Below are 10,144 nucleotides of genomic sequence, written 5' to 3'. Positions count from 1 at the left end.
TTTACATTCAACGGATATTTGTCCTCATCTTGTTTGTTGTTAACACAATGTTTCAGCTGATATACCCTCCAGCCTTCTTCAGGTGTCTTGGGGAAATTTCGAACCTGGGTTCTCATTCCTAAGGTATTTTTCGATGTTGTTATTATTATTATTATTCAGGTCACTGCCTGGAATCAAACTCGGAATCTTGGCGTTAGTAGCCCGTTGCTCTTAACCACTACACCATATAATAATAATAATAACAACATCAAAAAATACCTTAGGAAGGAGAACCCAGGTTCGAAATTTCCCCAAGACACCTGGAGGGTGTATCAGCCAAAATGTTGTGTTAACAACAAACAAGATGAGGACAAATATCCATCAATTGTAAATAATGTAAATAATGTACATAATTCCTCATCTCTTAAATATAAAACAAATATAGCTTGTTAGCAAAGTATGCTTTTTCTGTTCAGATTTTGATGCATATTTTCTTGCCAGTTAATCAAGGAAAGTGGTGGGCAGTACTCATGATCTTTCATTTTTCCATATCCCCTGAGATTATGGGTAGAAAGGGAGTAATTTTTTTTTCTCTCATATCAGCAACATGGTCTGAATGGTTGCAAAGTAAACTTTACTAAAGGCAGCAAGGACCGTGTGGTGGTATTAATTTTACCATCTAAGAATTGAAACATTCAGATGTCATCGTTAAAAACCTGTTCATTAGGAAGGAAACCTCTCAAAATTATTTCAGTTCAGAGTAACAAGGTGATGACCTTTAAATGAGATTTTACTAAATTTCTGAAGAAGCTAAAAAGGTTCCTAAAACATTTATGGCACCCTTATGCGTTTCCACACTCACAAATCACACACACACACACACACACACATATACCCACCACCAGCACTTTACCCTATTCTTAAAATAGGGAAAAGAAAATCATACACGCCTATCCACTTGGACTAATGCGCAATGTCTGTATATATTTTTATAATCTTTTTTTACTTGTTTCAGTCATTTGACTGCGGCCATGCTGGAGCATAGCCTTTAATCGAGCAACTCGACCCCGGGACTTATTCTTTTGTAAGCCCAGTACTTATTCTATCGGTCTCTTTTGCCGAACCGCTAAGTAACGGGGACATAAACACACCAGCATCGGTTGTCAAGCAATGCTAGGGGGACAAACACAGACACACAAACACACACACATATATATATATACATATATACGACGGGCTTCTTTCAGTTTCCGTCTACCAAATCCACTCACAAGGCTTTGGTCGGCCCGAGGCTATAGTAGAAGACACTTGCCCAAGGTTCCACGCAGTGGGACTGAACCCGGGACCATGTGGTTGGTAAACAAGCTACTTACCAGACAGCCACTCCTGCGCCTATGTTCGCTTATGTTTGCTAACATGAATAGAAGTAGATTATTTCTTAAAACACGGCTTTTCTATAATTTTCAGTAAATACCTCAGTGGATGTGTATAATTAATGTGCATAAACATCAGATTGTAAATGAGCTGAGAGAAAAACTAGGTATCAGAGTAATCAGGTGTAGTGTGCAGAAAAGAAGGCTGTGCTGGTATGAGCATGTGGCACATATGAAAATGACTGCTGCATAAAGAAGTGCCTTAAACTCAAAGTTCATGGAACTCATAGAAGAAAGAAACCAAGGAAGACTTGGGATGAAGTGATGAAGGATGATATGAAGATGATACATCTCATAGAGGAGAGGACAAAGAATCATTCTGAGTGGCAATATGTGGTGCCGCAAAGTACCTTGTACTTTGTCAAACTTACTTTTTTACCTCTTGCTTTCTCACTCATTTCACACCTTTTGAATCCTTGAAACTCCATCTTAACCTTGTTGCTTAATTCCTCCAGAGATCAACCTTCATTCTTCCACTAGGCCTATTTATAAGGAATTGCATAAGTCTATCTCATACCTTCGACTCATTTTTTACTAATCCCATGTATTCGGGAACTGCATTGTTTCTGTTGTGTGGACGCCCCCAGAGGACGAAGTAGACTAGCTCAATACTTAGATATAGAGGGAGAAGTCTAGATGTCGAGGAGTAGAGAGAACAGTTGAGTAGCAGAGAGAGTAGAGAGGAGTTGAGTAACAGTCGGAAGAGAAGAGAACAGTTGAGAGACAGAGGAGTAGAGTTGAGTAGTAGAGGCATTCGAACGTGCGACATAACAGTTTCCCTTCATCCTTTCATTTGGCTGATGTATATCGGGCTGCACTGGATTACCCTTATACTTCTCATACCAGCCATCACATGCTTATGCCATTTAAATCCACTTCATACAGAAGGATAGTCACCTCAGTAAGAGTTCTTTGAATATTTTGTCATGAAGTGTGTTGTCTCCCAGAAATTGTTTCAGTTGTCACAGGAGCTGCAACATTTCTTGTGCCAAGCTCTTCTGCTATTAGGAGTTAGTGAAGTAATTTCTGCTGCAAAACAGAGATAGTTTTAATGAGTTCTTTCTGTAGAGTATTTTACAAGACAGCATGGGGTGGAGCTGTTACTAAATCTCTGACTTTCATGGTGACATCTGGTGGAAGTGACATGTACTGTTCGGATTGTATCACTAACAATCTATCCACAATAAACTATGCTTTAATGTTTGTGATCCATAGAGCCAGGTTGTGTGTTAAAAATGGTGGTACTTTTAAGGTAATTGCTGACTGAGTAAATGCTATATCTATAGATGAAGAAGGCATTGATGTTTCATGCACTGGGTGAGTCATAGATAGGCTGGAGTATTTGTAGGAATGAGTCACAGTGGTCATAAGATGAATTACAGAAGATTTAACAAGTGGATAATTTCTGAATGCATTGAAAGGAATTGATGATAGTTTTCACTTAATATGATTTTATTCAATTGTTACATAATTACACAACTGTGATGAGTTGGAAAAGAACACAAATGTTTGTATAGTCGGTGCCAGTTTGCTTACATCAAGAATCTTTTGTCCAATCCTTATAGTAGTCTGCTACTGGAACAAAAATGGTCAACGATTAAAGGCTGATGTGAAAGAAGTTTTTAGTGTGCTGGTATGTGTGTGAAGACGAAGTCTCTGCAAAGCTGGTATGTAACTGGTAGAAGGTGACAGAAATAAACTGCCTGAAAGTCATAGAAGGAACTGGCTGATTTTTATAGCTATCATGAATATAGACTTGTGTTAAAGCCAAACTAATTCACTGGAAGTGAAATTGATTGGGTTTATTTACATTCACCTCTGTTTAACCTAAGAAAATTATAAATTTGACAGCTTAAGCAAATGGATTTCAAGTGCACAGTCCGAGAACCAAAGAAACAAATGTGAAGACTGAGGTTTCAGTCCTTCATCGCATGTCTATTCTATATCTCCTATATATTATCTGATGATATGTTTGCCTATCATGTTGGCCCAGTGAGGTGCATTCAGTGAATGTATCTATTATACGATGTCATGTGTTGTGGAATACTGAAACATATGTAACAGATGAATTAAAGCAGTACCAAGTCAATGTCCATGTTCTTTTTTCACTTATTATTGATGTGCACTTTGTATTTTGTCATAGCCCACCTTTGACTGAAGAGGGCTCATCTGTACATAGGACAGTGGAAGTTTAATGAGATTAACATTAGAGCTGAAATCTAAACTGGTGCATGACAAGCTCATCCAATCACACACACACACACATAAAACAGCCAACATAAAGTGGCTGCTCTATCCAGAACTATGTTACTACTTTTTAACCCCAGGAAAACATCTTTCCCAGCTGGTTAACAACACACAACTTGTGTCTGATTTATTGTGAGCAAAAGAGCAAACTATTCCCCTCTAGCTTTAACAGGACCAGTAGACCATGGTTTCTAGGTCTTTTCCCATCATCAGTACTAGATACCTGCCAGCTAGAGATGGCAGGGAAAAGACCTAGAAACAATGGTCTACTGGTCCTGTTAAAGCTAGAGTGGAGTAATTCACTCTCTTACAATATATCAGACACAGGTTCTGTGTCATTAACCTACTGGGAAAGATGTTTTTCTGGGGTTAAAAAGTAGTAACATAGTTCTTGATAGAACAGCTGCCTTATGTCGGCAAATAAACTTTACTGTTTAGTATTGTTACTACTCTTTTCCAATTTAGAGATTTTAAAACTATATACATATATATTTCTTGAAAGAAATGAATCTAGTATGAATCAATGAGAATATGAGTCTTCAAAGACAGCCGCTTCCATAAATTCTAAAATAAAATTTAGGATTTATGGAGGGTCAAAGTTATGAACAAAAACATGACAGTGGAGACATACAAGGAAACAAATATGTAGGGTCATAAGACCAGATGAGAGGAAAATAGTGAATGCTGTGAGAAATATTTGAAATGGAAAAAGATAGAAGAGGGAGAAAAAAAGTCCATTCTTTTTGAACGTCCATACAAGAAAAGATAATCACATGAGGAAAAGAAAGATGAATGATGGTCACGTGTGAGCAACGATATATATATATATATATATATTGGTAAAACGGTAAGATAACAAAAGAAAGAAAGAGACCTCAATATTATGTAAATAGAGGAAAGTTATCTATACAATATGTTACATTACTCGGTAGTGTTTTATCTTGACTACCGAGTAATGTAACATATTGTATGTATATATATATATATATATATATATATATATATAATGGGAAGCTTTATGAAAATAAACAAAAGACGAAGGCAAGTGGAATACAAACAAACAATTGTATTAGTATGGTGCTCAGGAATATAAATAAAACAAGTCTTTTACATTTCGAGCCTACGCTCTTCAACAGTAAGATACTCAGAAAAAAAACACGGAGAGAAACAAGGAGAGAAAAAAATGCGTGCAGAAGCTAGCGAATCAACATGGTGATCTGTTATATATACACACATGTGTGTGTATATCTATATATGTCTGTGTGTATATGTATGTGTGTGTATATATGTATCAATGTCTGTTTTATGCTGTTATATTAAAAACAATTTTACATTAGTCTGAATGGTTCCACTATGTTTCTGTAGAGTGAAAATTTTATCATTCTTTATGAAAAGTATCATTGACTCTGACTTCAATGTTTCATCAGATGATGATTTAGCTGGGTGGAAACTTTGAAGTCACTGTCTGTAATATTCTTCTTTAAGTATAATATTCTTCTACTTGTTTCTGTCATTTCACTGTGGCTGTGCTGGAGCACTGCTTTTAGTCAAACAATTCGACCCTAGAACTTATTCTTTGTAAGCCTAGTACTTATTCAGTCAGTCTCTTTTGCCAAACCGCTAAGTTATGGAGATGTAAACATACCAACATCAGTTGTCAAGCGATGGTGAGGGGACAAACACAGACACACAAACTTCTAATTTCTGATATTTTAGTTTCTTAATAAAAATATATAGTATAACATTAGATGGTATTATTCTAAATTTCTAATCTTAATTTAGAAACACAATTTTAAGAATAATGTCAATTTTAAGACTAACAGTATAATCTATATATATTAATTGTATTATAATTATAAAAATAATAAAAAATTAGATTTTTACTGATTTTTACTAATTTTTACTGACTTTTACTTATTTCAAAATATTAAAAAATTTTTTTAATTATAAGTTGAGTAATTTAGTTTACCTATTTACCAACCAAGAAATTTATTATTTATCAAAGTTAACATACATATAAAATAAATTAACCAGAAAAAAAAGGCTATTCCCATCATACACTCACTTCTGGATTCTCCTGATTTATTATTATAATAGAAAATACCTTTTAAGGACTTTTAAATGTTAATAAGAATTGACTCCCCCCAAAAGTAGCTCTCAATGTTGGATTATACGATTGCTGGTAGCCATGTTTAATTCATGGAGAGAAAATTACCATACAGATAAGTTAACATTTCTTTTTACTAACATTTATTTTTCCTACTTTTATTCCACATTTCTGTTCATTATTTACTAAAGTAAAAATTATTCCAACAACTTCTAGTTATATAATTTTAGTTTGTCATGTCTTTATATAGGATGTAAATAGGAAAGTAAGTCCATATATCCTAGACCTGAAGATTAGCAATATAATCATTTTAATATGGTATTGTATTTAAAAACATTCTATTTCAGCAATATCAAGGAATATGTTGTCATGAAACATGCATAGTAAAGTATATGAATTGAAATAAAAATTGAAGGTATTAATTTTGATAATTTGGAATAAGAAGTGTAGGTATTAATTTTGATAATTTTGATATTTAGTCCTATATGTACCTATTGTGGATGGCGTCGTTCAATGATGGTTGAGGGTGATTCTGTCTCTTAAACCTATATATATATATATATATATATATTATATATATATGTCTTGCAAACAACTTGCACATGCAAGTGCTACCAGTTAAAAGCTCCTTATACTGGAAGCTAGCAAGTGTATGGGGTCATCAGGAGAGAATGTGCACCATTTCGTGCACCATTTCGGGGCCTACCTCTCGATGCCCCCCCCCCCTCACTGATATGAGGCCCCGCTTGCTAGATCAGCTGGTTATGAAGATCTCAATATACTTCTAGCCATCGCTCATCGTCTCTTTTTAACCAAATCCAGTGGCTAGCCTTCTCCACTGTAGATTAGTTATCAGTCATGGTGGTATTGACTTTACGATGAGTTAGGCCTAGCGATAACAACAGTCATCTCACGCTGTGTCCAACAAACCCTCTACATCCGACTTCGAAAGGAAAATGTTCCACTTTCCAGCCTGCGTCTTCACATTCCTCGAGGAGGTTTTCATAACGGTTCAATTTTCGAGCCCGAGTGGCGTCCATATTATCTTCATGAAGAACCGTTAGCTCGACTATATTTACAACTTTCTTTCTTTCACACCACATCAAAATATATTTATATATATATGATGATGATGATGATATATATATATATATATATATATATATATATAATATATATATATATATATATGTCTTGCAAACAACTTGCACATGCAAGTGCTACCAGTTAAAAGCTCCTTATACTGGAAGCTAGCAAGTGTATGGGGTCATCAGGAGAGAATGTGCACCATTTCGTGCACCATTTCGGGGCCTACCTCTCGATGCCCCCCCCCCTCACTGATATGAGGCCCCGCTTGCTAGATCAGCTGGTTATGAAGATCTCAATATACTTCTAGCCATCGCTCATCGTCTCTTTTTAACCAAATCCAGTGGCTAGCCTTCTCCACTGTAGATTAGATATCAGTCATGGTGGTATTGACTTTACGATGAGTTAGGCCTAGCGATAACAACAGTCATCTCACGCTGTGTCCAACAAACCCTCTACATCCGACTTCGAAAGGAAAATGTTCCACTTTCCAGCCTGCGTCTTCACATTCCTCGAGGAGGTTTTCATAACGGTTCAATTTTCGAGCCCGAGTGGCGTCCATATTATCTTCATGAAGAACCGTTAGCTCGACTATATTTACAACTTTCTTTCTTTCACACCACATCAAAATATATTATATATATATATGATGATGATGATGATATATATATATATATATATAATATATATATATATATATGTCTTGCAAACAACTTGCACATGCAAGTGCTACCAGTTAAAAGCTCCTTATACTGGAAGCTAGCAAGTGTATGGGGTCATCAGGAGAGAATGTGCACCATTTCGTGCACCATTTCGGGGCCTACCTCTCGATGCCCCCCCCCCTCACTGATATGAGGCCCCGCTTGCTAGATCAGCTGGTTATGAAGATCTCAATATACTTCTAGCCATCGCTCATCGTCTCTTTTTAACCAAATCCAGTGGCTAGCCTTCTCCACTGTAGATTAGTTATCAGTCATGGTGGTATTGACTTTACGATGAGTTAGGCCTAGCGATAACAACAGTCATCTCACGCTGTGTCCAACAAACCCTCTACATCCGACTTCGAAAGGAAAATGTTCCACTTTCCAGCCTGCGTCTTCACATTCCTCGAGGAGGTTTTCATAACGGTTCAATTTTCGAGCCCGAGTGGCGTCCATATTATCTTCATGAAGAACCGTTAGCTCGACTATATTTACAACTTTCTTTCTTTCACACCACATCAAAATATATTTATATATATATATGATGATGATGATGATATATATATATATATATATATATATATATATATAAATGCAGCAAGTTGACTTGTTACCACACAAGGCAAAATGCTTAGTGGTATTTCATGCATTTTTATATTCTGAGTTCAGATACCACTGAGGTAAACTTTACCTCTCATCCTTTTGGCATCGAAAAAGTAAGTACCAGTTGAGCACTAGGGATAATGTAATTGACTGAATCCCATCCCTGAAAATTACTGGCCTTGTGCCAAAATTTGAAATCGTTATGTGTGTGTGTGTGTGTGTCATATATTATATATATATATGTATATATTATATTTATTATATATTGATATTTACACATACATGTATATGTATGTATACATTGTGCTTGTATACATATACATTATATATATATTTATACACACACACACACACATATACATAGAGAGAGAGCAGTCAATGGATCCCTCTCAAAGTAGACATCAATAGGGAATGGAGTGCCCCAGAGAACTGATTTGGGGTCACTGCTGTTTATGCTGGCACTCTCTCTCTTTCTCTCTCCCTTTCACCCTCTCTCTCTCTCTCCAAGGTATGCCATCACTTATACAGGCAGCCACTCAAACTAATTATGCTGATGATACAAAAGTAATAGAAGCGGTCAATAACCATTTGATGCTAATTTTCTGCAGAAATCAGATATAAATAGGCTGGAGAACACTACATGCAATTTAATGTAGGGATATTTGCTAATAGCCAGCTTGAGCCAGCACACTTCACCAAAAACATTTTGAAGAAGGAGGAACAACAATCACAGAGTCAAAGTCAGTGTGTGACCTGGTGGTTGATACGAGTGACAATGCTTCATTTCAAGGACATATCTCCAATATGATGGCAACATGCAGGTACATTCTAAGAACCTTCTGAACAAGGGACAAAGTAACTATGCTGGTCTTACGAAGGACATTTATCCTTAGCTGTTTAATCTACAGCTGTCATTCTCGTAGTGTAAAATTAATAACAGAACTCAACCCAATCCAACAGTGCTACATCAAGATTGCTTCAATGAGACAGTTGATCTCCTGGGAGAGGCTGAAAGATTTATGACTCTGCTCTTTGGAGCAAAAACAGAAAAGATAAGCACATCTGCTCATATGGAAGATACAAGAGGGGCTGGTAGCAAAATTTGGCACTGAGAGTTATACCAACTCTCGACAAGGATGCCACTGCAAAGTGCCAAAGGTTCCAAACCCCGTTTATATAGTAAGAACTAGTTATTGCAACAGCTCAAGTTTCAAGAGCCCACAGCTGTTTAATAGCTTGCCCAAAAATGTGAGACATCTGAGGTTAGATGATTTCAAGAAGCATCTTGGCTGTCTGCTGTCCAAGATCTAGATGATCTTACATCATAGCCAGAAACTCAAATAAGGACCAAAATATATAATATCTACATTTATCAAAAGCCGACCACATGGGAATGGCCATTGGGGAGATGATGAAAATGACAGTGCTCCGGCAAGGTACAGCATTTGGGCTGGAGTATATAAGGGATAAAAGCAACAAATATATATATATATATATGTGTGTGTGTGTGAAATTATATAGGCACAAATGCACATCTTTGCACACACACATATGCACATGCACACATACTCACACACAAACATAAATATACAAGGTAATTCAAGCCAGTAATATCAGTAGTACTGGTATCACAAAAAAATTCAGCCAGTGTACTCTGAAAGTGGCTAGCAATAAAACGATTATCCAGTCTAGTTGAATGAACGAAAATTGAATGTGATAACTCATCCAACCCATGCCAACATGGAAAATGGAAGTTAAAAATGAAGATGATGATCAGGATTATGACAACAGCAATGATGATGATAAGGACAGGCTTTCATACAGTTTCCCTTTACGATGTTTCTCCCCAGAAGGTAATGGTAAATCAAAACTCACAACAGAACAAGATAACATAGAGAAGTATTCAAACCTGCAAACATGTAACTGCAAAGCAAAGTTATTGATCACGACATCTGAAATATATGCATGGGGTATATATGTATATGGAT

This window comes from Octopus sinensis, linkage group LG3 (genome assembly GCF_006345805.1).
Source record: "Octopus sinensis linkage group LG3, ASM634580v1, whole genome shotgun sequence".
NCBI classification, from domain to species: Eukaryota; Metazoa; Mollusca; class Cephalopoda; order Octopoda; family Octopodidae; genus Octopus; species Octopus sinensis.
The sequence above is the reverse complement of the archived record's forward strand: the minus strand, read 5'-3'. Positions refer to the sequence as shown.